This window comes from Rissa tridactyla, chromosome 7, assembly GCF_028500815.1.
Source record: "Rissa tridactyla isolate bRisTri1 chromosome 7, bRisTri1.patW.cur.20221130, whole genome shotgun sequence".
Lineage (NCBI taxonomy): Eukaryota > Metazoa > Chordata > Aves > Charadriiformes > Laridae > Rissa > Rissa tridactyla.
Window position 1 is genome coordinate 39,451,975 of NC_071472.1, and position 22,776 is coordinate 39,474,750.

The 22,776-nt window shown below is 42.5% G+C and overlaps 1 long non-coding RNA gene across 4 annotated transcripts; it reads right to left on the minus strand.

Annotated features, from left to right (window-relative positions):
* Window positions 1–1,282: 1,282 nt before the first annotated feature.
* On the minus strand, window positions 1,283–18,974 carry LOC128912692 (uncharacterized). 4 transcript variants are annotated; one of them, XR_008467725.1, is made up of 7 exons: window positions 18,823–18,974; window positions 18,590–18,670; window positions 17,864–17,917; window positions 14,629–17,755; window positions 14,448–14,505; window positions 9,045–9,156; window positions 1,283–8,108 (listed from the first exon to the last, which is right to left on the minus strand). It is a non-coding gene; the product is annotated as an uncharacterized LOC128912692 (long non-coding RNA). The 4 variants fall into 4 exon arrangements; XR_008467727.1 differs by lacking the exon at window positions 9,045–9,156; XR_008467724.1 differs by having other exon boundaries at window positions 14,448–17,755.
* Window positions 18,975–22,776: the final 3,802 nt, after the last annotated feature.

The following is a 22,776-nucleotide window of genomic DNA, read 5'->3' on the forward strand; positions in this document are numbered from 1 at the left end:
TTCTTTACTGCACTGCTTAATATTTTGTCCTCAATACCACAATTTATTTCAAAAACTGAAACAAAAATTAAAACAGTTCAATCTGAAACAAATATATTTGATCCATTTTCCCTGTTTAAGCAAAAAGGTTGTTTGCACACAAAATATTTCAGTTGGTCTGGAACAAACCAGACTGCTCTCAAAGACTGAAATGTAAGATTAGATTTCACAAAATAGCAGGAGGAGGAACCACTACCACCGCTTTCATCACTTGATAGCTCACGCTATAAATCTTCAGTCTCATCTCCTACAAGATGTGAAACGACTTGGCTAAATTTCCAGGCGTTATGGGATGCGGGTGATGAAGAAACTAGACTGAAGGGCTCTTAACCTCTTTTGTAGCAATGGGTAAACTTGCTACGAACGCGTATTCTTAGCACACCACTGAGAATAGTGTAAAGAAGTACCTCCTTTCATGGTTTACTTTCCACTATATCTGCTTGCACAAAGTTCAATGCGTTCGCCAGGACAAGCGGAGCAGATGCCGGCTGAGCTCAGCTGCCAGGTGAGTGAACTGGTTACTGTGCTTGAGAGCTGTAGCCCCTTGCACTCGGCTTGGGCACAAGTGTCACAGTGTCACTACAAGGTGGGGGTGCCTCAGCCCATCGTTCTGAACGCCTCTCTGGTACATCGCCTCCCCCACCCCGGAATGCAGAAAGGGCAAAACAAAGTCCTGTCAGACAGGGGTGCCTACAGCTTATGACCCTAAGAGAGGTACTCAAGCCCTGCTCTGAATCAAGCCAAGGATTTTATTTTCTTTCAGTGGACAACCGTTTTGTTGTATGTTGTATGATTATGGCCACAAATTGACCTATAACAGAAACTGCAGACACCAAGGAGGGAACATAAGCACTGTATTAAAAGAGTTTACAATAACATTGCTCGTCTGCTACACTGGTGTCTCGAATAAAGTACCAAGTATTAAAGACTTAAAGTCTGAAAGAATGAGGAAGAATATGTCTCCCTGGTACCTCGAACCCTGTTTCTAAGGGTAAGGAAATTGAAATCTTTCTGCTGAATTCTATGCTCGCACCTTAGTTGTCCAAGAGCATCCGGTAGCAGTGTAAAGTGATAGAGATGTAAATAAACTGGAACCTCAGATTAAAAATATGTACAATCTGAGGACAGACTATACAAATTGAAGGTACATCTCTTAAAATGACCTAAGGAGGAAGGCAGTGTAGTAATTAAAGTACTTCAATTTTTGAATAGAATAAATGAGATCAACTCAAGTTGCTATGTTCACCCCCCCAAAAAAAAAACATTTAATTGTGTTGCGTGAAAGGGGACAAAGCAGTTTTGGCAGAAAATAAACCCGCTTGTGTTCTAACACTCCTCACCGAGGTGGGAGGCCAGGCGTGGCTGGGTTTAAATTCTGAGTGATGCTCAATTCACCACTCTCAGTCCAATGGCGTTTAATATGTATTAAACTATTACAATTTGGATACACTAATCGTGGACTGCACCTTCAGTCTAGTTGTGCTCATGAACTAGCACGGCCACTCTCGAGTCTTTGGTCACGTTCAGTGACAAACCAAAATGACTAGCTACTTAAACAGTGCAGTTTATTTAAACAACGGATATATAGATTCTTGGGATTGCCGGTGATAAATACACCGTCTGCAAAGCACGTGCAAATTAAAGTATTGTTAAATATACAAAATGCACGACAAAGTTACAAACAATACAGCCTGGCTATAAATGTAGGAGAGAAATTTCTAAGTTCCCCGAGGAAACACTCGGTATAACCTGAGTCTTACCCAAAGGCATCCCTATGGGGGGGAAGAAAGGCTCAGCCCGTCGACTGATCCCGGAAGTCAGTGATGGAGTTCTCCTGACTTGTTCGCGATGGTGTCTTCCCTGATATCCTCCCCCCCGGCTATTTTTATACTGTTTTTTTATCTTCAAAGTGGAGTTTGAGTGACTTTAGTCATAAATACTTTTATTAGGATTGGTGTACTCAAGGAGTGGTCACACCTTGGGGGTGGGTAGCCTCCAGGATGGAGGTGTGTTTTGGTACATTGTAATGAGCAAAGTTCGCGCAAAGGACAGCATTCCACCAAAATTTGATGAAATGTTGGCCCGGGTAGCGAGTAGGCCACTTACCTGTTCCGTAGTACCATCTCGTTCCCGTATCTGCTATTCATCACAGGCGAAGGCCACAGAACAATCGTGTTCCATGGATTTTGAAAGGATAGTGCATGAACTAAGATTTTTAAGAGAGAGTGGACTTTCTCTGACTTCCTTATTGTCCCTGCATCAGGCATCAGAAAATGTTCCTTTTGGCTCACGTGCCCTGCTTTGTACAGCTACTACCCAACAGAAACACTAAACAAATTCAGCACATACTAAACAACATCAGACACCATTCAACAACTGTTTTCCAGTTTTGCCTAACCACAGGTCAGCCTCTTCTGTGCAGTTAGGTCATGTAAGAAAGGAAGCGATGCCAATGGCATCTCCTTTATGTAACTCACTTTGGATCTTTCCCAAGGTCAAGAATTTTTGTCAGTCATACTTCACTGAATGGACAGTGCTGCTTCTTCCAAGAGTGTGGCTCCTACGGTCCAGACAGATGACTAATCCCACTCTGTAGCATTGCCTCTGTCATCGTTGGCCTTCCGTATCATACCCAACACTGCTGAAATACAGGGAATTTTCAAATGACAACTAACTCCCTAGAGCCCTACTCTGAAAAGGAGTCCTCTTTCCCAAGATCAGCGCTGATATTCTGACGTGCAGAATACTTCACTTGGCATACACACGGTGCATATATTAGTGTGCATGCCAAAAGAAAAATTCAAACTATTAATTTGAAAATTAAGTTCTTAAACTTTCCAATTTTCCCTCAGAGATGCAAGACAAAATGTTCTGCTGCCTGAAGGAGATCAATAGCATCATTGTGATTTCTTTATTTTATTCCTCTAAACAATTGCATATTCCTCTAAACAAGTTTTGAAAGTAATTTCAAACAGAACCTGAATACACAAAGGCACTGTGCCTTTGTCGTATTACCATGCCAGAGCGCTATTCTCAGGCCATGCCCTTGCCCACTACCAGCTAGACTTCGTCAGCATCTCCCATGTCAGCAAAAAGCAAGCATTTCTTCAGTTCATGACTGATACCTTGTTCTAAAAGTTTCACCGCAGTATAATGGTTGTGAAGTTTCCATCCTTGGAGATACTTAAAAGCCATCTGGGCATTGTCCTGGGTGGCCAGCTCTAGGTGGCCCTTCTTGACCAGGGGGGTTAGACAAGATGAGCTCCAGAGGTCTTTTCCAGCCTCAACCATGCTATGATTCTGTAAGGGTCCACGGTATAATTATTAAAGGCTTAATAAGCTTCAGTAGGCTACATGAAGTATTTTCTACTGGATTTTTCCCCTACAGATTGTATGTTTCTTCATTTATCAGGCCTTAACCTGTGTCTGTCTTCTCCATTTGAATCTTCATGATTGCACCCAGGCTGTCTGCAAGGCACATTTGGGTTGTGTGGATGAAACTATTCAGCAGATTGAGACTGCTTCAAATGTAATATTCCCCACATGGAGCTTGGTACCTTGACTCCTCGAGTAATTATTCTGGTAAGTAATTATTCTGATATATATTATTATTCAGGTTTCTTTGTGATAACTTTTCTATGTGTAAGTTATTTACACTTTATTTACACTATTTGATTGAAAGTTGACAAGAACAGCAAGAAGCCGAACAATAATAAGGGTCCAGTGGTACCTGCACTTACAATTACAGGAGCTGATAGTGTGCCATCTGACCCTTAAATGGGATCTTTTTCTGGCTCCAGAAGAATCAAACCTCCTCCCCTTTGCCTGTCTAAGAAACCTGGTGAACAAGGATTTCGAAAACAATTAAGATTTGATTAAAAAAAAAATCTAAATTCATATAATCAACAACTAAGGAAAGTCTATATCCTGATTCTCCATGTGAATACCTGCTAATTAAAGATGAAAGGCTGATAATATGGCTTTCAGGTAGGCACTGGAAACACGATCTGCTTTCTCAGCAGTCCTTCAGGAAAACATAATGTCCACATTTGCTGTTGCACCTGTCAAATGTACTGTAGAGATGAGCCCCTCGCTTTTGATTGCCTTCATCACGGTGTGTTGCAGGAATGCAACGCAGCGTGACCTTCCCGATACAGCATGGCAGGGCCACAATCAGTTCAACACATCTCAAGCGAGTACTTTTTCAAAATGGGAAAGCAAACATGCGGGCCAAAGGAAAGCCATGAACTAGCAACGATTCCTTCACAGGGTCCAAAATGTTTCTGGTCAGAGGAAGACCGAATCACTGGCACTGTTTTCTTGCCCTGAAGTAACTGATTTCATCTAAACCACATTACACAGTCCTATGGGAACTGGAAAGATGAAGGAAGGAGGCAACTTCAAATAAAATAAAATAATAAAATTTTTGTCTTTTCAGGGTAGGGTTTATCGCTTTGTCCGACACCATTAATTATTCTTATCATGCATCTGATCTGACAGTTTGATATTGCTTTGTATCTTTAATGAATCCTTTCCCTGGGAGGGAGGAAAGAGAAATAAAAAAGTTGCCAGGGTTAAAACTTAGGAGGACAACTCCCTTGCCAGGTTAAATTATTTTTTTTTAAGTCTATACAGTCGCTGACCACGATTTTCAAAGTGAAAATTTGTGTCTAAACTAGGACTCTAACATCACACTTCAGAAACTTAAATAAGAGGCTCGATGTAGTGCTGAGGAGCTAGTAATGCCATAAATGCGAGAGAACTCCTGAATGCTATGGAGTTTGAAAAATCAAGGCAGCTAACTACAGATACTACATTTTCTGGTTTTCATGAAGAGACAGTTGTTGAAAATTCTCTGATCAGTTGGAGAATAGAGCTCTGATTACCTTACAGAAGGAAAAGGAAAATGGATAATTTAGATTTAGATGCTAAAACTGAGGTCTAGGAAAACTTCCTCCCCACTTCACTCTCAAACTGTCTGTTTTGAAACTTCATCAGAAAAATGGTAATAAGATTTTTTCCTACCCTTTCTGCTTTGCTCAGAAGGTCTCAAGCGAGAGCCGGTTCCCTCGCTATGTTTGTGAAACTTATATGCCCAGACATTATTCCAGTGTACACCGGAATTAGAACCCCAGGTTAGGGAACACAGAGTAGTGCTAAATGCCTATTTCTTAAAAATCAGACCCGATATTAGGATAAAAATCTGTCTTAGTTCATCATCTCCTCAGCCCTCCCTCTCCCCGTCCCTGCAGTCTGTTGGGTGCTCAGCCCTCAGAACCGGACCTGTAGGTTTCCCCCGGGCTGTACGTTATTCTGCCTTCTTCCACCTACACAAATAGTAAGTGAAATAATGCGTCTCTGCGATTTTTGGTGAAAGGGTGGCTGTGGGCTTTGGTTCCTTTGTTTGTTTTAGGACCTTAAAATTGAGGAGAACTGATCAAGACCTGGCTGAGCACCTACCTAGCGCACCACAGATAGGTCCTGCCTCAGCAACGAGTTTTAAGTCTACTGATTTATGGGAGAGATTTTAGGCTTCTTAACTCTCCTCCCAAATGTGCCGTCTATTAATAGGAAGCATGACGATCAGCAGGCTCCTGCCCTATAACTGATTTAAGTATATCTCCCTCATCTGTGCTCCACCTCTACTGAAGAACAGCGTGGGAGCTGCCAAGCACCGTTGCCAAACTCCTGGTCTACAAAGCACGCGAGTTAGCGCAGGCAGCAGTCACTCTTAATAAGAGTTTGCACTTCTTTTGTGCACCTTGAAGCCTTGCTTTCGAAGCGCCTAGCGCTAACTTTCTGTAGTTGACCCTTGCTGCGTTTAACAAGTATCTTTTGTTTCAGCTGCTTCTCTGCTAATCTCGCCCTCCTGTGAAATTGCTGTTGACAAGGTGAGACCATTTGTGGAGCTGACTGCTGCACAGGACCTTTAGCTTAAATGAAAATGACAGCACTTCAGCGAGGCCTAACATAAATTTTTTGACAGAATATAGATTCACAAAGAGACGTAATTCTTGCTGCTGTCATAAAACATTGCTTTTTTCAGCCCTCAGTACCATATGGCACCATCATGAATGGAGCAATTGCTAGCACCATCTACTGGTAAACACGTTGAGGTGAAAAACTAGAGGGATTTTTATTTCCTTAGAGTGATTCAAAAGAAAAGAAAAGAAAAAGAAAAGGTTATAATCATCTTTCAGATGCGCACTAGTCAGTGTCACGCTAATGAGAGCTCTCCAGTTGCACTGGTAGGGAAGGAGCCTGAAGGATGAACTAGAAGGTAAAGCCTATTTGCTCCCTCCAGCCCACGGATGATACTTTACTTCTCAGCTGTCTATTCTGCTCTCCAAATCTCTTTTCCTGTTACTGGGAAAACTGCATTAGGATGTGGTGCAACAGGAGAATAGCAATACTCCCCCATTTTTCACTGATACTGATTGAAAGGTAATTGTGGGTCTTGGATTAGGTTCTAACATCAGAATAATAGATTAACACTGTTGTATTCAATCAATTTTTGTTGTGTTCTCTGCATAAATCAAGCCGAGAAGAGGTCAGCTAAAACATTTAATTCCGATCCTTTCACTTGACAGTAAAAACACACCCAGATCAAGATGATTTTATGCTCATTTATAGCTTATCACAGGGGATCATAAAGAAATTCACCAACACCTATGTCAGAATCGGGATGAAGTCTTCAGACTCACAGCCAGACAAATCAGGAAGTGCTGAAGCCCCAAAGCCTTTGCCCTCCCTTTCTTCCTGAACAGTGCATGGGCCATCTCCACTCTAACCTACAGGACAAATAACAGCCTGAATCTGCTGTTATGCCTAAATCTGAAGACGTCCGATAACCAGTCACTCTCTTGAAGGTGTCTGAGGCAGGTGTCAGCAACTTTCAAGCTTCCAGACAATGATGCTGACTCATTACTACTTAAATCTTCACAATTTCCTGCTATCCTATATCGGATAGAGGGCAGAAACTACAGCTCGATGCCAAAAAGCAAAAACTGGTACAAACATGATGTAACACAGTAAAGTCCTGAGCCAAGATCCGTTGAACCAGCCAAATTGGATTCCAGTGAACTATTTGGAACCATAAAACCATCAGTTCTGAGAAGCTGTACCCTACATCAGTGCCCAACACCAAATACTGCCAAGAAGTTTTATTATATTTCACTTGTAGTAACCCAGACATTTGGGAAGCTTCCCCAGACAGCATGGACCCCCTCTGCCTAGTTCCATCAGCTGAGAACCCAAGTGTGCTCCCGCAATTCACTGCATTCACTCATTGAGAAGAGATTATGGTACTTCAAAGAAATTTTAATCAAAAAGCAGTGATCCAGTACAGGGTTCTGTGCAGTCCCAAGAAACAGCCTCTTCAGTCGTCATCCTGCTTCATTCAGGAGACAATTCTCCTTTTCATTCCTTAAGTGATATGATGTTTGTTGAAGAAACCCATCTTTCAGATGATAGTTATAACAGCTGTTGATTTAGGACTCATGATAAAATGACCACTCAGATCTAAGATCATAAAACTTCCATCGCATTTTATGTGCAAAGTATGTATTTCTGTCATTGTCCGAAGGCATATATGGAGACACAAACGTTAACAAGATCCAGGCTTCAATTTGGAGGGTTTACGAGTAAAAAAATTTAAAATGCTATGGAGCTTGTGTTGTGAGGTGCCTTGCTCTCCTTTGCTCTGCCAGCCCCTCTTGGCTTGGCTTTTGAACCTAGTCCTGACAGCTTTGTAACCAGTTTGTGTTTGGTCAGTGTTTCCACACATAGCGAAACAACCATGCTCCACAGCTGCCTACCAACCCTTTCACTTACTCCTTTTTCACCCTCACCACGTATCAACAGACCGCTCTTCTTTTCTAGGTTGCCCTCCTCTGGCATTCACTGGGGGCACTGCATTTGTGTTAGGCCACAGGCACCAGGTGTATAGATGAATTTTAATTTAAAAGAAAATCTTTAAACTTCTTTTGAAGAACAGATACAACCGACCTGTTTCTTCCTGTGCAAGGGGGCAAAAGACCATCTCTTGACAGTTCTGACAGCTCTCCAGTCTAAGAAACAAGAAAAGAAAGGAAAGGAAAATAGTTTGTGTGATCCTCTCTCCACCAAGCTAATGCAATTTCTCCTATGTTTTGTAATTTACTTGTATCAGAGTTAAGGTTAGAAACCGAAGTAAATAATTATGCCTTTTTCTCCTTTTTTCAGTTCCTTTTACAATACTGTTGCAAACATTATTATTTCTTGACAATACCTGTTACTTTTGCTTCAGTCTTTTTGGCTTTTTACATGGTCAAGCATTCCAAGTAGCGTTGTTTCTCTGCATGAAAAAGCCTAGATAGCCCAAGTTTTGTATTTGGTTTCTTCATTTATCCTTAAAAGTTAATTGGTTTGCTGTTTTTCTCCAAGCCCTACCCTGGAGTTTATTAATCTGTCACTGCAGGAGGATAGTTTTATAGTAAAAGTATAGACATGGTTATAGTCCCGATTCTCTGTCACAATTATGTGACTTCCTCTATGTCATATTTCTGGGCCTGATTCTGACTATGCAAATCCTGTAAGATGCTGCAGGTACAAGGTGTCTCCATTTCCTGCTCATTATTTTATGAAGACATTTGTCACATCACAGATTTAAGCTTTGTCGGTGCCAACAACTCCCAGCTGGGTAAGAGAAAAGAAGCACGCTCCCTGTGCTTGTATCTTCTTTAATAAAGTAAAAATAATTGAGAGGTATTGAAAGCATCTAAATGCTTACAAATTCATTAAAATTCATGTGTTGAAGTCTTCTTTTCTAAGGTGACTTGGTCATTAGATGCCTGGTTACTACATCACATCAGTAGGACTTACGTACTCCTGAGAATTCTATGCAATAACTTTCTTCTATTGCAGCAGTGGAGTAATGTTTATAAATTGCTCCAAGAGACTTAGATGAAAAGACTTGTAAATGTAGAATACATTATTAACTCTCATTAATTCATTTCATGAACTACCTCTATGACCTCCTCCTGATGTCCTCTTCCTAAGTTGCTGCTGCATCTGGAAACCGTCTTCAGTCTTCAACTGGGATTAGTGTTAGACAAAGTGCAAATTTGAATAACCTAACTACGAAAGGAAAAGAACAGGATCTTCACACATTTTTATTTGTGTTATTATGGATTTATATAGATATCCTGTAAAAATATTAACAAACAAAGAAACGTTGACTGTCAGTCTACCTTCTTTCTGATTAATTAATTTTCTCATTTTAAGTTACGATCCTTTACTTTTTCTTTCAAACCCTGTTGCCTGAACTATTCGTTCATTTCCCAACTATGAAAAATTCTTCCATTAACTCTTCTGCAACTTTATTGCTTCTTTAACTCTCCAAAGAGCGCTGGACATGCACTGGAGAAACAACTCTTATTTCATAAATTCAATATCAATTTCAGAAATATGAATAAATAAATTTGTATTTATTCACTGTGAAGTGGAATAGGTCATCTTAAAACGAACTGATTAAGTAAAACAAACAAAAAATAGTACCACGGGATTCAAGTGTGATTGGTTGGTTGCAGCTGGTTTAGAAACATGGTCTTCTTCAAAACGTGGGGTTTTTTCTTCAAGGAGAAAACCCAATATCTTGAGGGTAAGATTATCCCTTATATGATGTAAAATAAAATAGTTCACTGTAATCAGTTTTATTCAGCTCACTAATGAACAAGTCAAATTCATTCCAGGGGCAGATGAGACTTTCTGACACACTCTGGAATGTTATTAATGTTTTGTGGTGTGCATACGCTGTTCATTTTGAACTCCCTACACACTGTTCGCAGCATTTTAAATGATTACATAGCAGGTATGTGTTTATATATAGTATGTAATCGTCTCACATGCTAGGATTGCGTTATGAATAGGTAATAAGAAATAAACTTTACTTTTGATTACATAGGTCTGTGATTAATTGTTTGAACTTTGGCAAATGAAAAAGAATTAATATATAACAAAAATATAAAAAAAATCTGCTGAAAATGGTCTGTTATTATTTAAGGTTAATATATCTTTTATGGGCTTTATGTGCAGAGTGTAGCACTTTTTGGGGTTTTGTTTCATTTTTTATTCAATCTTGTTTATTACATTATTCATTGATTTCCCATAATAATGTTTGTGTTTATATACTGCCTTTCAGCCGAAGCTCATAAAGTACTTTATAAACACTAATATATTTTTCTTACCATTTTTATTCACATTCCCCTTCAAATGAAACTATCATAGACTACCTGTACATAAATTACAATGAGGCAGCAACAGAAGCAGAAGACAGAACATGCACCAGAAAAAAAAAAATAAGAAATGACTGGAATGAAAGTCAAAAATGCTACGTCCCAGGTGACTGTTCCGACTTCTGGGCTGCCCTCCCCAAAGAGCAGCAGGACTGTAGACAGTGTGGCTGCTTTAGGGCTGAGTCAACGGTACAGCAATCACGCAGGCTTTAGTCTAACCTGTTCTTAAAAATTTCTAATTATGGAGATTGTCTGGGGAGAGCGGGAAATCTATTCACACACTGAACTACCTGTACTGTTAGAAACTTTTTCTTAATGTCTAACTCGGTTTCTTCAGGTTTAGCTCATTACTTCATGTCTCATTCACTTGGGCACAGAGAAAAATTATTCCCTGTCTTTGCAGCAATCTCTTATGAATTTGAAGGCAATTATGATGTAGCATCTCCGTCTTCTTTTCTCTTTAGATAACACCAGTTCATTAAATCTTCACTAACACAGTCATTCCTATTGCCTTACACTTGCCGTTCTCCAGTCTCATCCTCCGTGAAGCACAGTGTTGAAAATGGACATATGATTTCACCAGGCTGCCTTCGCTTATCCTGCAGGGCGTGTTTCTTCTTGTGCATCCAGGGGGTGCTTGTATTTTGCACAACAGCTTGACAGTGTTTAAGTGTTTCCACCAGTGATACTGAGTAAGACCCCAGGTCTTGCCCTGCAGCTCTGCCACCTAGCTGATTCTGAACTGACCCAGCTGGTTATCATTGCACAAGTTCAGCACCTCATATTTGTCCTTATTCAACTCCACTCTCTTTTTCAGCCCATTTCTCTAAATTATCAAGTTCTTTGAATTTTTTCTTATTTTTGCAACAAGCCTGAAGCTGCCTGTGGTAGTATTGCCTGCATATTTAATAAGCATAGCCTTTGTTTCATCATCCAAGTAATTGATGAAAACGTTGATTACTGCTGCAACCAGAGTACACGGGACGCTGCTTGATAGTTTGGCAGTGAATCATTAATAACCTCTCCGTGAACATGGCTTTCCCGACAGTCTCGTACCAACCTTAGGGCAGTTTAATTACAGACACAATTTTCCCAGTTTAGTTTTGAAGCTGCCATGTTATGCTTACAAAGGTCAATGCACACAACACTGACTAGTTCTACTACAGCCACTCTGCTCTTTCATAGAAAAAAGTCGGTTTGAAACTAAGATAATTTGCTTTTGATGGATCTTTGATGTTTCACACTTTCTTGTGTTGTGTTTTGTTTTGTTTTCCTTACAAATGATTTGATTGTTTCTTCAGTAGTAAGCTAACTGGTCTTTAATTTCCGTGATCCTCCTTTTTTTCCCTTTTTAAAGATAAGGATTGCATTTGCCCTTTGCCAGGGTCTGGGAGTTCATAAATCCTTCACAGTTTCTCAAAGATAACCTTTAATGGCTCCATTTGATTCACCTCACTCTTCGCTTCCCAATGGAGACGAAGTCCAGCCAATTTCAAAAATTGAACCTTGCTTGGTTCTCTCTGGTGATTTCTTCCCATGCTGCAGCCCCAAATCTTGCCTTTTTGCTACTGATAATGTGCAGCTGATCTTCCTACTGACAGCTGAACTCTGATCCAGAAAAAAAAAAATAATGGTATGAAGGAGGTTAGCTTTCTCAGAGGTACCTTTCCATAAAATTGCTATCTAAAACAGTAGCTCATCACTCTCCATCATCATTGATCCTCTCTATATTCCTTCCTCGTGTCTCATTTTGTGCCTTAATGAAAAGGCTGTCTACTACAATAACCAGGATAAACTCCTGCTGAATCGCACTTGACACATCTAGTTTTATCTTACGTTGTACAATATATCATTATTAAACCACTCTTGTCAGCATAAGGGTCTGTTTGTAAGACAGACAAAAAACCTCTGGGCCTCTTCATATTCCTTCCAATTCTCGTATGAGATTGTTACAGACATACAGATTTGACAGGAGTCTCGAGCAGTTTCCATAAAAGGTTCCTTAACCACAGGCCCTCACCACTTTCATCCTGCTTGACATTTCCTAGATTTCACCTACATGGTTACAAAATATACGGTGGTGTTATAACACTTGACATCAGAAGAGTTCAAAGCACTTTACACATGGAACTTCTTACAAAGGCAAAAGTAACTAAAATGACTTTCCTGAGGTCGCCCAGCAAGTTCTTGGCTGAGCCAAGAATGCAGTCCAGACCTCCCAAATCCCAGGTCGGTGCTCCCTCATTATGCCATCCGGCTTCCCATATTATTAACGCTCAGCCTAAATTTATTCTTGTAGCAATTGATTTAATACCATTGGTTTCAGAGAACTAATCAAAAGCTCCTTTAGTTATTCAGCATCCAGGGATTTACTGGAACAAAGAACTTCAGGACTGATCCAGAAAATAATATTATAACCTTTTCAGGAAGCCTAACTCCTTTTTTTAGTTGAAAAGCTATTTCAAAGGGAAGCGATCGCCTATAATTCTAAATCCAAATGAATGAAAATGAAACGGAAAGTTTACATTTAACTGAGTATGTTTGTGAACAGGCCCACAATGTTTTTCTACGTTTCATTTTCAGATACGTTTCATTTTCAGTTCAATAAAGATGTATGGTGGCAATTAATGGGATGAAGTCAAGATAATGATCCACAATACATGAAAAGAGAATTAAGTAAAAAATCCTTAAAGTCTTAAAGAGATAGTAGGGATGGGTGAAAGTGGGGGCTGCAGAAAAATTACATTCATCTGCCACCTCTTGGGCACAAGAGCAGACAAAGGTTCTGTGTGAATAACAGACCAGATTAGAACAACAACAAAAGGGAGATAAAGTATCTTCACGTACGGATATGAAAAGGACTTGGGAGTGCCCAAGTCCTTTGGGAATGCCCAGAAGGGCTCACTTCAAAGACCTCTGAAGATGGCAGAAAAGCTGCAGAGCTCAAAGTTACATATTCATTAATAGTGTGACAATGCAGAGGAATCGGGACAGTGAAAAAGAAGTGTGCTAAGATCAAGAAGATGTACATAAATCTTCATATCAAGTAAGCCACATAGTTTTCCATGCTTTTGACTTTCCTTGTTGAACAAGTGGGAAAAGCAGAAGGTATAAATACACTTTTCAATCTCGTATCTTGGACCTGCGTATAGATTTTCTTAATCGCTGGGATTTCTCCAGGGTGTAGTTTCAAATTGCTGTAGCTTTCAAAAAGCTCTGCTTATGCTGTGTGTTCTCCAGGATTGTATACTAAATAACGAAATTTTCTGTTCTTTACATTTATGTGGTATATTTCCTTTGCAGGACATTTTTTTTCCTCACACAGTTAGCCTTGTTTGTGGTCTTTGAATCCAATCTTATTCTTTATAGTGCTTTTTAATTACCATTATATAAGAATGCCAATTACTAGGTTTTAAGTCAATGAAATCTACCGTATCTTTTACAATAACTTATTTTTATTATCTTCGCTCCAGCATGGATGTCGGTGTTCTTTACAGCAAATCTAGTAATGCAATAGCTTCTGTTTTCCACAGCTGAACACATTGAGAGAATGCCTTGTGCTTCAAACACTCTAATGTGTACACAGAAAAAATAAGAAATAAAAATATAAAATACAAAATCAATGATTTAAAGAGAAAATTTAAGAATTGCAGTAACAGAATGGAAAAATAACACTTTATCAGTTCTAAGCAGAAATAGGCCTGAACAAAAGGAAAAATTAAATTTCATCCTAGCAAATTTTCAGCACGCTGGTACCACAGTTTTTTTACAGGGATGTAGAGAGACGAGACAGCTTGAATTTTCCTTTCCATTCAGATACAGCGTCCACCAACCGTGAGGCGTTACACTGTCTGAGTACATTACAGTCTTGGAAGAATAACTGAGGTTTGAAATGGTACATCTTGGAGATGGAATATTTAGAGGAACAGCAGATTTGACGGAAGAATTTCTCATGATGTTTTGTAGAACAAAGACAACGGTAGTTACCTAGGTACCCTAGCTGATATTTAAATATACTTTTATGTACATAAGCATATATAAAGAATATAAAAATATACTTTTTATGAAGTATATACAAGTAAATTTTAAATATACTTTTCATGACAAAGCAGAAAAGAAAAGCACATGACTCACATTTGGGCTGTAGAGCAGGTTTACATGCAAATCTCTCAAGTCATTCACAGACTTCTAGCTGTAGGCAGAAAGCAAACACCTCTCAGTACAAATCTCACGTGACTGATGTCTCAGTGTCAGAGCTCGAGCTCTGACTCTTCAGTAAATTGCTCATCCCACATATATGTTACTGTATAAATACCTGCCATGAATGCTGTTTGAATCCACTGCTGCTCATCTTATGTCAGGCTGTTTATCCCCATACTGGTCTCCAATCACAGGAGCCGTCACACATCTGCTACACGCACTCGACTGCCAGGTCTGAACTTTTGAGTACTTGGAGAATGCCATTCGAAATCTCATACAGAGTAATTTGCAGCATTTTATCACCATCCACTAGGCACTGATCATATTGCCGCAGTCCACAGTCCTTCAAGCCTTAATCCTTGTGATTTCTACTGGCAGTAGTAGCCTAACCTTCATCATCACCTATCTCAGCAATATGTGACTACAGAAGTATTGCTTATGCCCCACCCAAGAAAAGATAAAAATTTTAAGAAACCTACTTTTTCCTTCCTAATACTATATGGTATCTCCTAACTGTTCATGCTTCCTAGTTCTCTGCAGCTGTATTTTCTGAATCAGATTCCAGTAAAGGTATCAAATGCCATAGCTCGATCGGACTCGACAGTAGGATTTCTAACCACTTGTTTTGTTTGCTTTGTCATTTTTTACCTTCAATACTGAGAAGCAGAAACTAGGGAAGGTCATTTTTATTGTCTTTTTATACAACAGTAGCTCAGGGATGGAGATTAAAACTTAGAAAAACAGCTGCAGTTCCTTGCACACTGCATTGCCTGTGCTAAATTCTGATTATAGAGGGGTGCTCTTTTGTGTTGGCTTTGTTAGTGCTGAGTCGCTGGCTTCTCTTAGGCAAGCGCAAACCTCATGGTTTTAACATTTTCCATAGACGTTCATTTTGCCTTTCACCTGAATAAAATCCAAGCCTTCTTTCACCCTCCAGGACTGACATACATGCAAAAATCTGCGCACAGACATACGTATATCCTAACTTGAGCTGAAAATAGATGGCTATGAAGTAGCAAAAGCTTTTTGTGGCATAGATGGGTTTGGACATATTCCCTTTGCATTTGTCATGCTTGCTCTGTGTGCTAACCGACCTGTAAGAAGTTGTTTAAGAGTTTCTTCAACTGTTCTGTCCTAACGGAAAGTTTGTACGACATCAGGCTGATATTTCCCATCTAAAGTGAGCTGAGTTTAGTGCTTACAGTGGTAAAAGCACACCATAACCAGGAAGTATTTATTTTCTGTTGTGACATTTTTCCATGGGTCAAACTTGGTCCTGAGAGAATTCAGTGCATCTCCCTAATAAATTTTTTAAAATATCCTTTCAAACAACAAGCCACCACATATCTATAGATGTTTGCACTTTCTACACCAAGGACTGCATTGTATGAACATGAATTGTTTATTTCTAAAAAGCTGAAAGTTGGTAGCATCAGCATTTTGAATTCTGTTCATGAAAGGAAAATGATAATGAACTCTCTTTATAGAAATATCTAAAGAAACGATGAAAATAAAAAAAATCTGAAGCTACCTTTCTTTTTTGAGAGCAGCATTTCTAAATGACATACATCTTTTCAGCAATAGAAAATATAATGATAGTAGAAAGTTACCTTTATGAATTACCACAGCATTTTTTTCTACTGGAACTTCTTTATCAGGTAAAGCTGCAGAAATGTTAGGATTATAGTGGTTCACAGATCTTTACCATAGAATCACAGAATGTTTTGGGCTGGAAGGGACCTTTAAAGGTCATCTAGTCCACCCCCTCTGCAGTGAGCAGGGACATCTTCAACTAGATCAGGTTGCTCAGAGCCTCATCAAGCCTGGCCTTGAATGTCTCCAGGGATGGGGCCTCCACCACCTCTCTGGGCACCCTGTGCCAGTGTTTCACCACCCTCAGTGTGAAGAACTTCATCCTAGTGTCTAATCTAAACCTACCCTGCTCTAGTTTAAAACCATTGCCCCTTGTCCTGTCATGGACATGCCCTTGCAGCCAGTCCCTCCCCAGCTTTCCTGTAGGCCCCCTTCAGGTACTGGAAGGCCACTAAAAGGTCTTCCGGGAGCCTTCTCTTCTCCAGGCTGAACAACCCCACCTCTCTCAGCCTGTCCTCATAGGAGAGGTGCTCCAGCCCTCTCATCATCTTCGTGTCCCTCCTCTGGGCCCGCTCCAACAGGTCCATGTCTTTCTTGTGCTGAGGACTCCAGAGCTGGACACAGTACTCCAGGTGGGGTCTCACGAGAGCAGAGTAGAGGGGCAGAATCACCTCTCTGGATCTGCTGGCAGTCTTGGCAGATCAACGTATTACCCATAGACTCTTATTGGTGTTCCCCCTACCCCTGACTCTGCCCCCCCAGGCAGGGCAGCTCCACACCAAACACACCCACGTGCAGCCCAACACCACACAGCACTAGAGACAACATGACTCCAAAATGAGAGAAAACTCTCCACAAGAAGAACAACTTTCAGACAAGAGACGCTGTCGGGCAAGAAGACCGACAGGGCTGCAGCACTGACATGAGCAGGTTCTACGGCCAAGCCACAAAACAGTCAAATGCAACAGCCCATTCCAAGAAGTTCCTGTCAAAATGGAGATGACATACGTGCAGGAAGCCTGGCTTCAAGACCTGAGAACGTAAGGATGCAGGGAAGAAATCCCAGTGCGTAAAAGTAGGTGGCTAGAGCTGCTAGAGCTCAGAGAACAGAGCTGCTCGTGCAGCTGCGAACGATGCTGCAGAAGAGGACTGTCCAGAAACTTATGAGAGGCAAGCCCGATCAGCACTTTAAAATTGTTATGCAAGAAAAGAAGTGCCCATTGGGCGCTCTGCCAATTAGCACGGGCATTTGAGACCCTACAGGGGCTGCCCGAGGCACATGTTGTGCTCCTTGAGTGCAAAGAGCAACAAGGACATCAAAACCTAAGGAAAGTCCAAGACACAGAAGACAGAGCACACAAACTACACGACAGCAGACAGAGGCCAGAACTGCCCTGCCCAGCACACGCTAGCTTTGTGCTGAAGAGGAACCCGCTCCCGTTACCTACTCAGAGAAGACTGCTCCCGCACAGCCCTCTGCTCTACCCTGACTTGAAAACTCCTCCCTGAAACCGTCAACCTTGGTCCACCTCCAGTGCCTGTCTCTCTACTTAGCTTTCAGAGGGCCAGGTCTCTGAATCCATCCTTGACAAAAAAACACAACAAACTGATAACTGATGTGTTCCTGAAGTCATCAGGTTCCTCTTCATCTGCAAAACAAAAAGAAACCACAGCTCCAGCAGCTACCACCCTGACGGTAGATGCCAACCTCTTCCACAACACCCTCATCCTCAGAGGTGCCACGGCAATCTGCTCACCTGCTTCATGCCGATTCCAGAGTCAGAGGCTGCAGCAACAATTCTTTACAGCACCTAAGATACCAACAAACACAAAATTACCATTGCATTTCCGTGAAATCACCAGTCCCATGCTCCTCCTCCGTACTGTCCAGCTCACCTCAAATGCAAGAGGCTGGAACAGACCAGACCCTGTCAACACCCAAATCCAAAGGCAAAATCCATATGACAATGGGTGATGAACCCGCCGCCCTTTCCTAGCCAACCCCCAGTGCCAAAACTTTAGAAACCCCTTCTCTTCTCCGCAACTGTCAGGGAAGGATCCCCACTTCTTCCTGACAGCTCCCATCCTGTATTTGCAACCCTGACGCCCCTGCATCAGCCACTCCTCAGGAGCTGCTCTTCTGAGCCGTGCCCCGTGTTCCGCAGTCACCTCCTATCTTCTCTCTTCCCACAGACTCTGGGCTCTGCTACAGAACCACAAAATAAGTAATGCCCTGACACAATCTACAAGGGGCCTGCTGCAAGCTGCAAAAACTCTAGGGACACCGTGGCACTCTGCGGGCAATGGGGAAAGGCGATGGGCCATGCCATACCCCGAACGGCCCTATGCCTTACATCCCTGCCGCTTTCTTGAGAAATGCTAAAGCGCCATATACCCAGATGCATGCAAAACGCTCACCCTAAGCCCTACAAGGTATTTTCTCATCATCAACCCGATTAAGAGAAACAACAGCAGCAACTCACACAGCACACTGCAAAACTGATGAAAAAAAGCCACAGTTGCCTCTTCAATACAGTCAGGAATTATAGGAAAATGCAGTGCTCCTAAAATAAAGCACACTATTAAACCGTAACCGTGCACCCGGGCCCTGCCCACAGCCCTGCCCACAATCCCCTGCAGCCGCGGGCCCTTTTCTCCTGCTGGGATTTCCCGGCAGGCGAGGCACCACCCCTTTGTATTTCCGTTTGGGACCCACCTCTGGTGATTCTCTTGCCGCTTTGGTTTGATTTCTGTCCAGTTGTTGCTGTGGAAAAGAGAGTTCTGCAGGGGTCGCTTTATTTTTGCGATCTTTAGATATTTTTGTGGTTAACTGTTAATCGTGTTTTATGGTTTGTGAGAGCGCTGGGAACATACGATTTCCAGAAGACTGACGAGCACTTCCGGGATCCTGGAGGACTACAGTGCCATGGAGATGCGCGTCGGAGGACTGAGGGGACCCCTGGAAGACTAAAGTGCCATAGAGACGCACGTCGGAGGATTGAGGGGGCACTTCCCGGGTCCTGGAGGACCGCGGGGCCATGGAGACGTACAGCCGGAAAACTGCCGGGCACTGACAGGGCCGCGGTAACGCGTGAGAGCCGATACTGGAGCGCCGACGGCCACTCTCGAGGCCGGGCGGGCGGCACCGATCGCGCTGCAGGTGGCGCAGGGCTCGCCGGAGTCCCGGCCGTCCTGGTTCGCCCTCCGGCCGCCGCTTTCTCGGGACCTCGCCGGACCGGGCTCCGCGAAGCCGCGGATGCACACGAGCCGCGGAACCAGCGCGCGGCGCCGCCGCGGGCGGGGACCGAGGCGGACCGAGGGCGTGGCCAGGGCGGGCGGGAGGCGGGGCCACAGCGCACGCGCCTCTTCTGGGGGCACTTCCACGTGACCCCCACATCCCCCACTCACCTGCTCCGCCGCCGACCCGCGGCATCCGTGCCCCGGCGGCGTCGCGGTGTCCCCAATGACACCATCGCCCCCCAGACACACACACACGCAGGTCCCCTTTTTTTATTCCCCCCCAAAAAAGGAACACAACGCCCAGACCCAGGGCGGGCCCCTTCCCCTCAGGGGGCACTGCCACCGGCTGCGAGCTGGGCTGGGGCTTCTCTCGAGCAGCACGAGACACCTACAACGAGGCACCTGGAAGACAAAAATCCCCAGTCAGAGTTCAGCGTGCCAAAAAAGTAGCGCAGAAGAGCAGAGTAGAGGAATTCCCTCAGACTGAGGGATGGGACAGGAGCTGAGCTACAGGAGGATTCTAGGGAAACGCCTCAGCTCCAAATGCAGCACAGCCCTCTAAAGCCAGCGCCAGCTCAACTCTTAAAGTCAGTATTAAGGCTAACCGATGCCATTTTGAACGTGTTCTTAGCATAAGGGCGAACCCTCTGGCCAGCACTGGGAAATGCCTGGCCCCTTCCTCCCAGCGCGGCCGCAGGGAGATCCATCACCCTGTGTGCGGGGCGGCAGGGCCGGGCTGGGCCATAACCAGAATCGATGCTGACGGACTTGCCGCCACAGCCACGGCCCTTGCGCTGCTGCCGTCACCGCTGCCACTCACCTCACTCGCTGGGTCGATGCAGCCGAGGAGGACGGGTAAAAGCATGAGGAGCAAAAGGACCAATAAAGAACAACGCCCAGTGATTCGCTTCATGTTGAAAAGGTGTGCCTACGTTTACATACACTCATTAAAAATATTTATACTCTAAAAGTATTTGACTTTCCTCTGGCACTAATTTAACTTGCACAGCTGTGAACTGATACCATTAAATTACCCATCTCCAAAATACACAGTTACAATATGACTGCAGGGTTTTTTGGGTGTTACACAAAGAGGAGGGGCATCTGGCCAGCGGCACTGCCCAAGAGAGATGCTACTGGGCTGCCAGGGAAAGGCACCACTGAAAGCCAAAGAGAAATAAAGTATCTCAGTGCACTCTGTCATAATATCGGGGAAAACCCGGTAACATTCAGTCACCTCTCTTTTTAAACCTTTAGAACTGACACCTAAGCGTTTCACTATGTTCACTACTTTCCTGGCACCTTCATCCTCAAAAACACCTTATTTTACTGTCCCAGGGCTGGGGCAAAAACATCAAACATCCAGTGACTGCTCCCACACCAAAGGTGCCAGGAGGCAAAGCTGTGGCTTGTCCTTGCTGTCCCTTGACAGTGCTTTCATAACCCTAAAAACCTTGGGGCTCCCCACTTTCCTGGGGAATTCAACCTCAAAAAAAAAAAATTCTTTTCCACGCAGGGAATAATTTTTCCCTTCCATCCGCTCTCAGGCAACTCCCCGGGCTGCCGGAAAAAACACGCCACTGAAAGCCAGGCAGAAATGCAGAACTTTAGAGCTCCCCGTTAAAATAGCAGGGGAAAATAGCCCTTTACATTCAGTCGCCCCTCATTTTAAACAAGTACAACAAATACCTAACTGCTTCAGTACGCCTCATAAAATGTATGCCACAGCCATTTGGCAGTGGCAGTTCAAACAATGCAAGTCAGTTTGTAAATTATACAATTTTAGCTTTTTTTTTTTTTAAAGTTTCATTTAGCATAGAAAAATCAGTGAGATAAGAGATCCCTCCCAAATGGTTTTACTCTTGAGGGTTGGGGGGAAAATCAAATCCCCGGTGCCACAATCCATCAGGATACTAAAAAGCAGCTGGCCGTGCTGAATGCGTGGAGGAACACGGTTTTATGAGATCTTGACTGTAACAACCGAGAACCCAAAGGCCAGCAAAGAAGTGCAGAGAGAGCGCAAAGTCTCATTGCTCATGACTTCTACTGCCCAGTGCTTCATCTCTGAGGACCCGCTCTGCCGGGAGCTTCTTAAAAGGCAGCTGCTTTGAGCAAGAAACATTTCCATTTCAGAAAATCAGCTTCCGACCAATGTCAAAAAACCTTTTTTTTTTTTTTTAAATAAAGAGGAATTTTCATTACAGCTTTATGACTTTATGGAACAAGGTCTAACTTCTGTTGCAGTCTGGATTGCTGAAATTTCTGAGCAGGAGACCGGAAACCGTCACTAGTTGAATTCATAGTGTACGTTATTAATATATTAACAGATCTAAACAGCTTAATAAATCCGTTTTATGGTGCTTTGTGTCATGACAGACAGTGTTGCAACTATGATTCTTTCAAGCCAGCTGCATATTTGGTTGCCAGGAGGAAACGTGAGTTTTGGCAAAAGAGCAACGACCAGTTAACATACTCGCACCCAAAAAAGCTCCCCCAGTCTGGGTTCCAATAAAAATATTCAGCTACAGCACTGTATCTGAAAACAATTTTGGACTACAGGTTTCAAAAGAAATAGTCTATTATTAATAACTGGATAATCCACACCACAGAACTATAAATTCCAAGATTTCCACAGGCATCCATTTACCAGGTTATCGTTGTTCATGTAGTCAAGATTACCTTCTTGACACCAGGGGGCAGGAAAGATCCTTGAAAAAGAAAACAGCTTTTTTTGGAACTTAATTCTGCAACAAGGGACAGATTCTCACAGAACACACAGAGCTCCAAAGGCAGCTAAACAAGATGCTAATTAATTAGGTGCTGACATACGGAATAGAAGGGGAAAAAATATCATTGAAAAGTTCTCAGTTTTTCATACGGAAAATTCAGTTCATCCCTACATTCTTATGTTCATAAACTGTTTTCTGCAGTAAACTATACCGAAATCTGATGCGATAAAAAATTGAGCAAAATAAAACAATGACTGTTCAGAGAAATTCCTTACTTTCATGCTGTTTCTATTCGGAAGAGAGTCTCCATCTTCACACACAAAGGACTCCAATGAACAAAACCCAGCACTTCATCTACAAAGACCAGAACTTTGGGGTCACTTTAATTTCATCTGCTTATACCAGCAATAAACTATTTAAGCTGAAAGTTCACTTACAAAACAGAAGAACTTAAAGAAGAATCAAGGTGTTTGATGACATTATATAGGACATAAGGATTTACAGCTTCTCAGACATGCTCTTGATTTCAACATAGAATCATAGAATCTTCATGGTTGGAAAGGACCTTTGAGATCATTGAGTCCAACCACACACACAAAAAAACCCCCTACAATCTCTGCCACTAGAGCATGCCCTGAAGTGCCAAATCTAGACGTTTCTTAAATACCTCTGGGGATGGTGACTCAATCACCTCCCTGGGC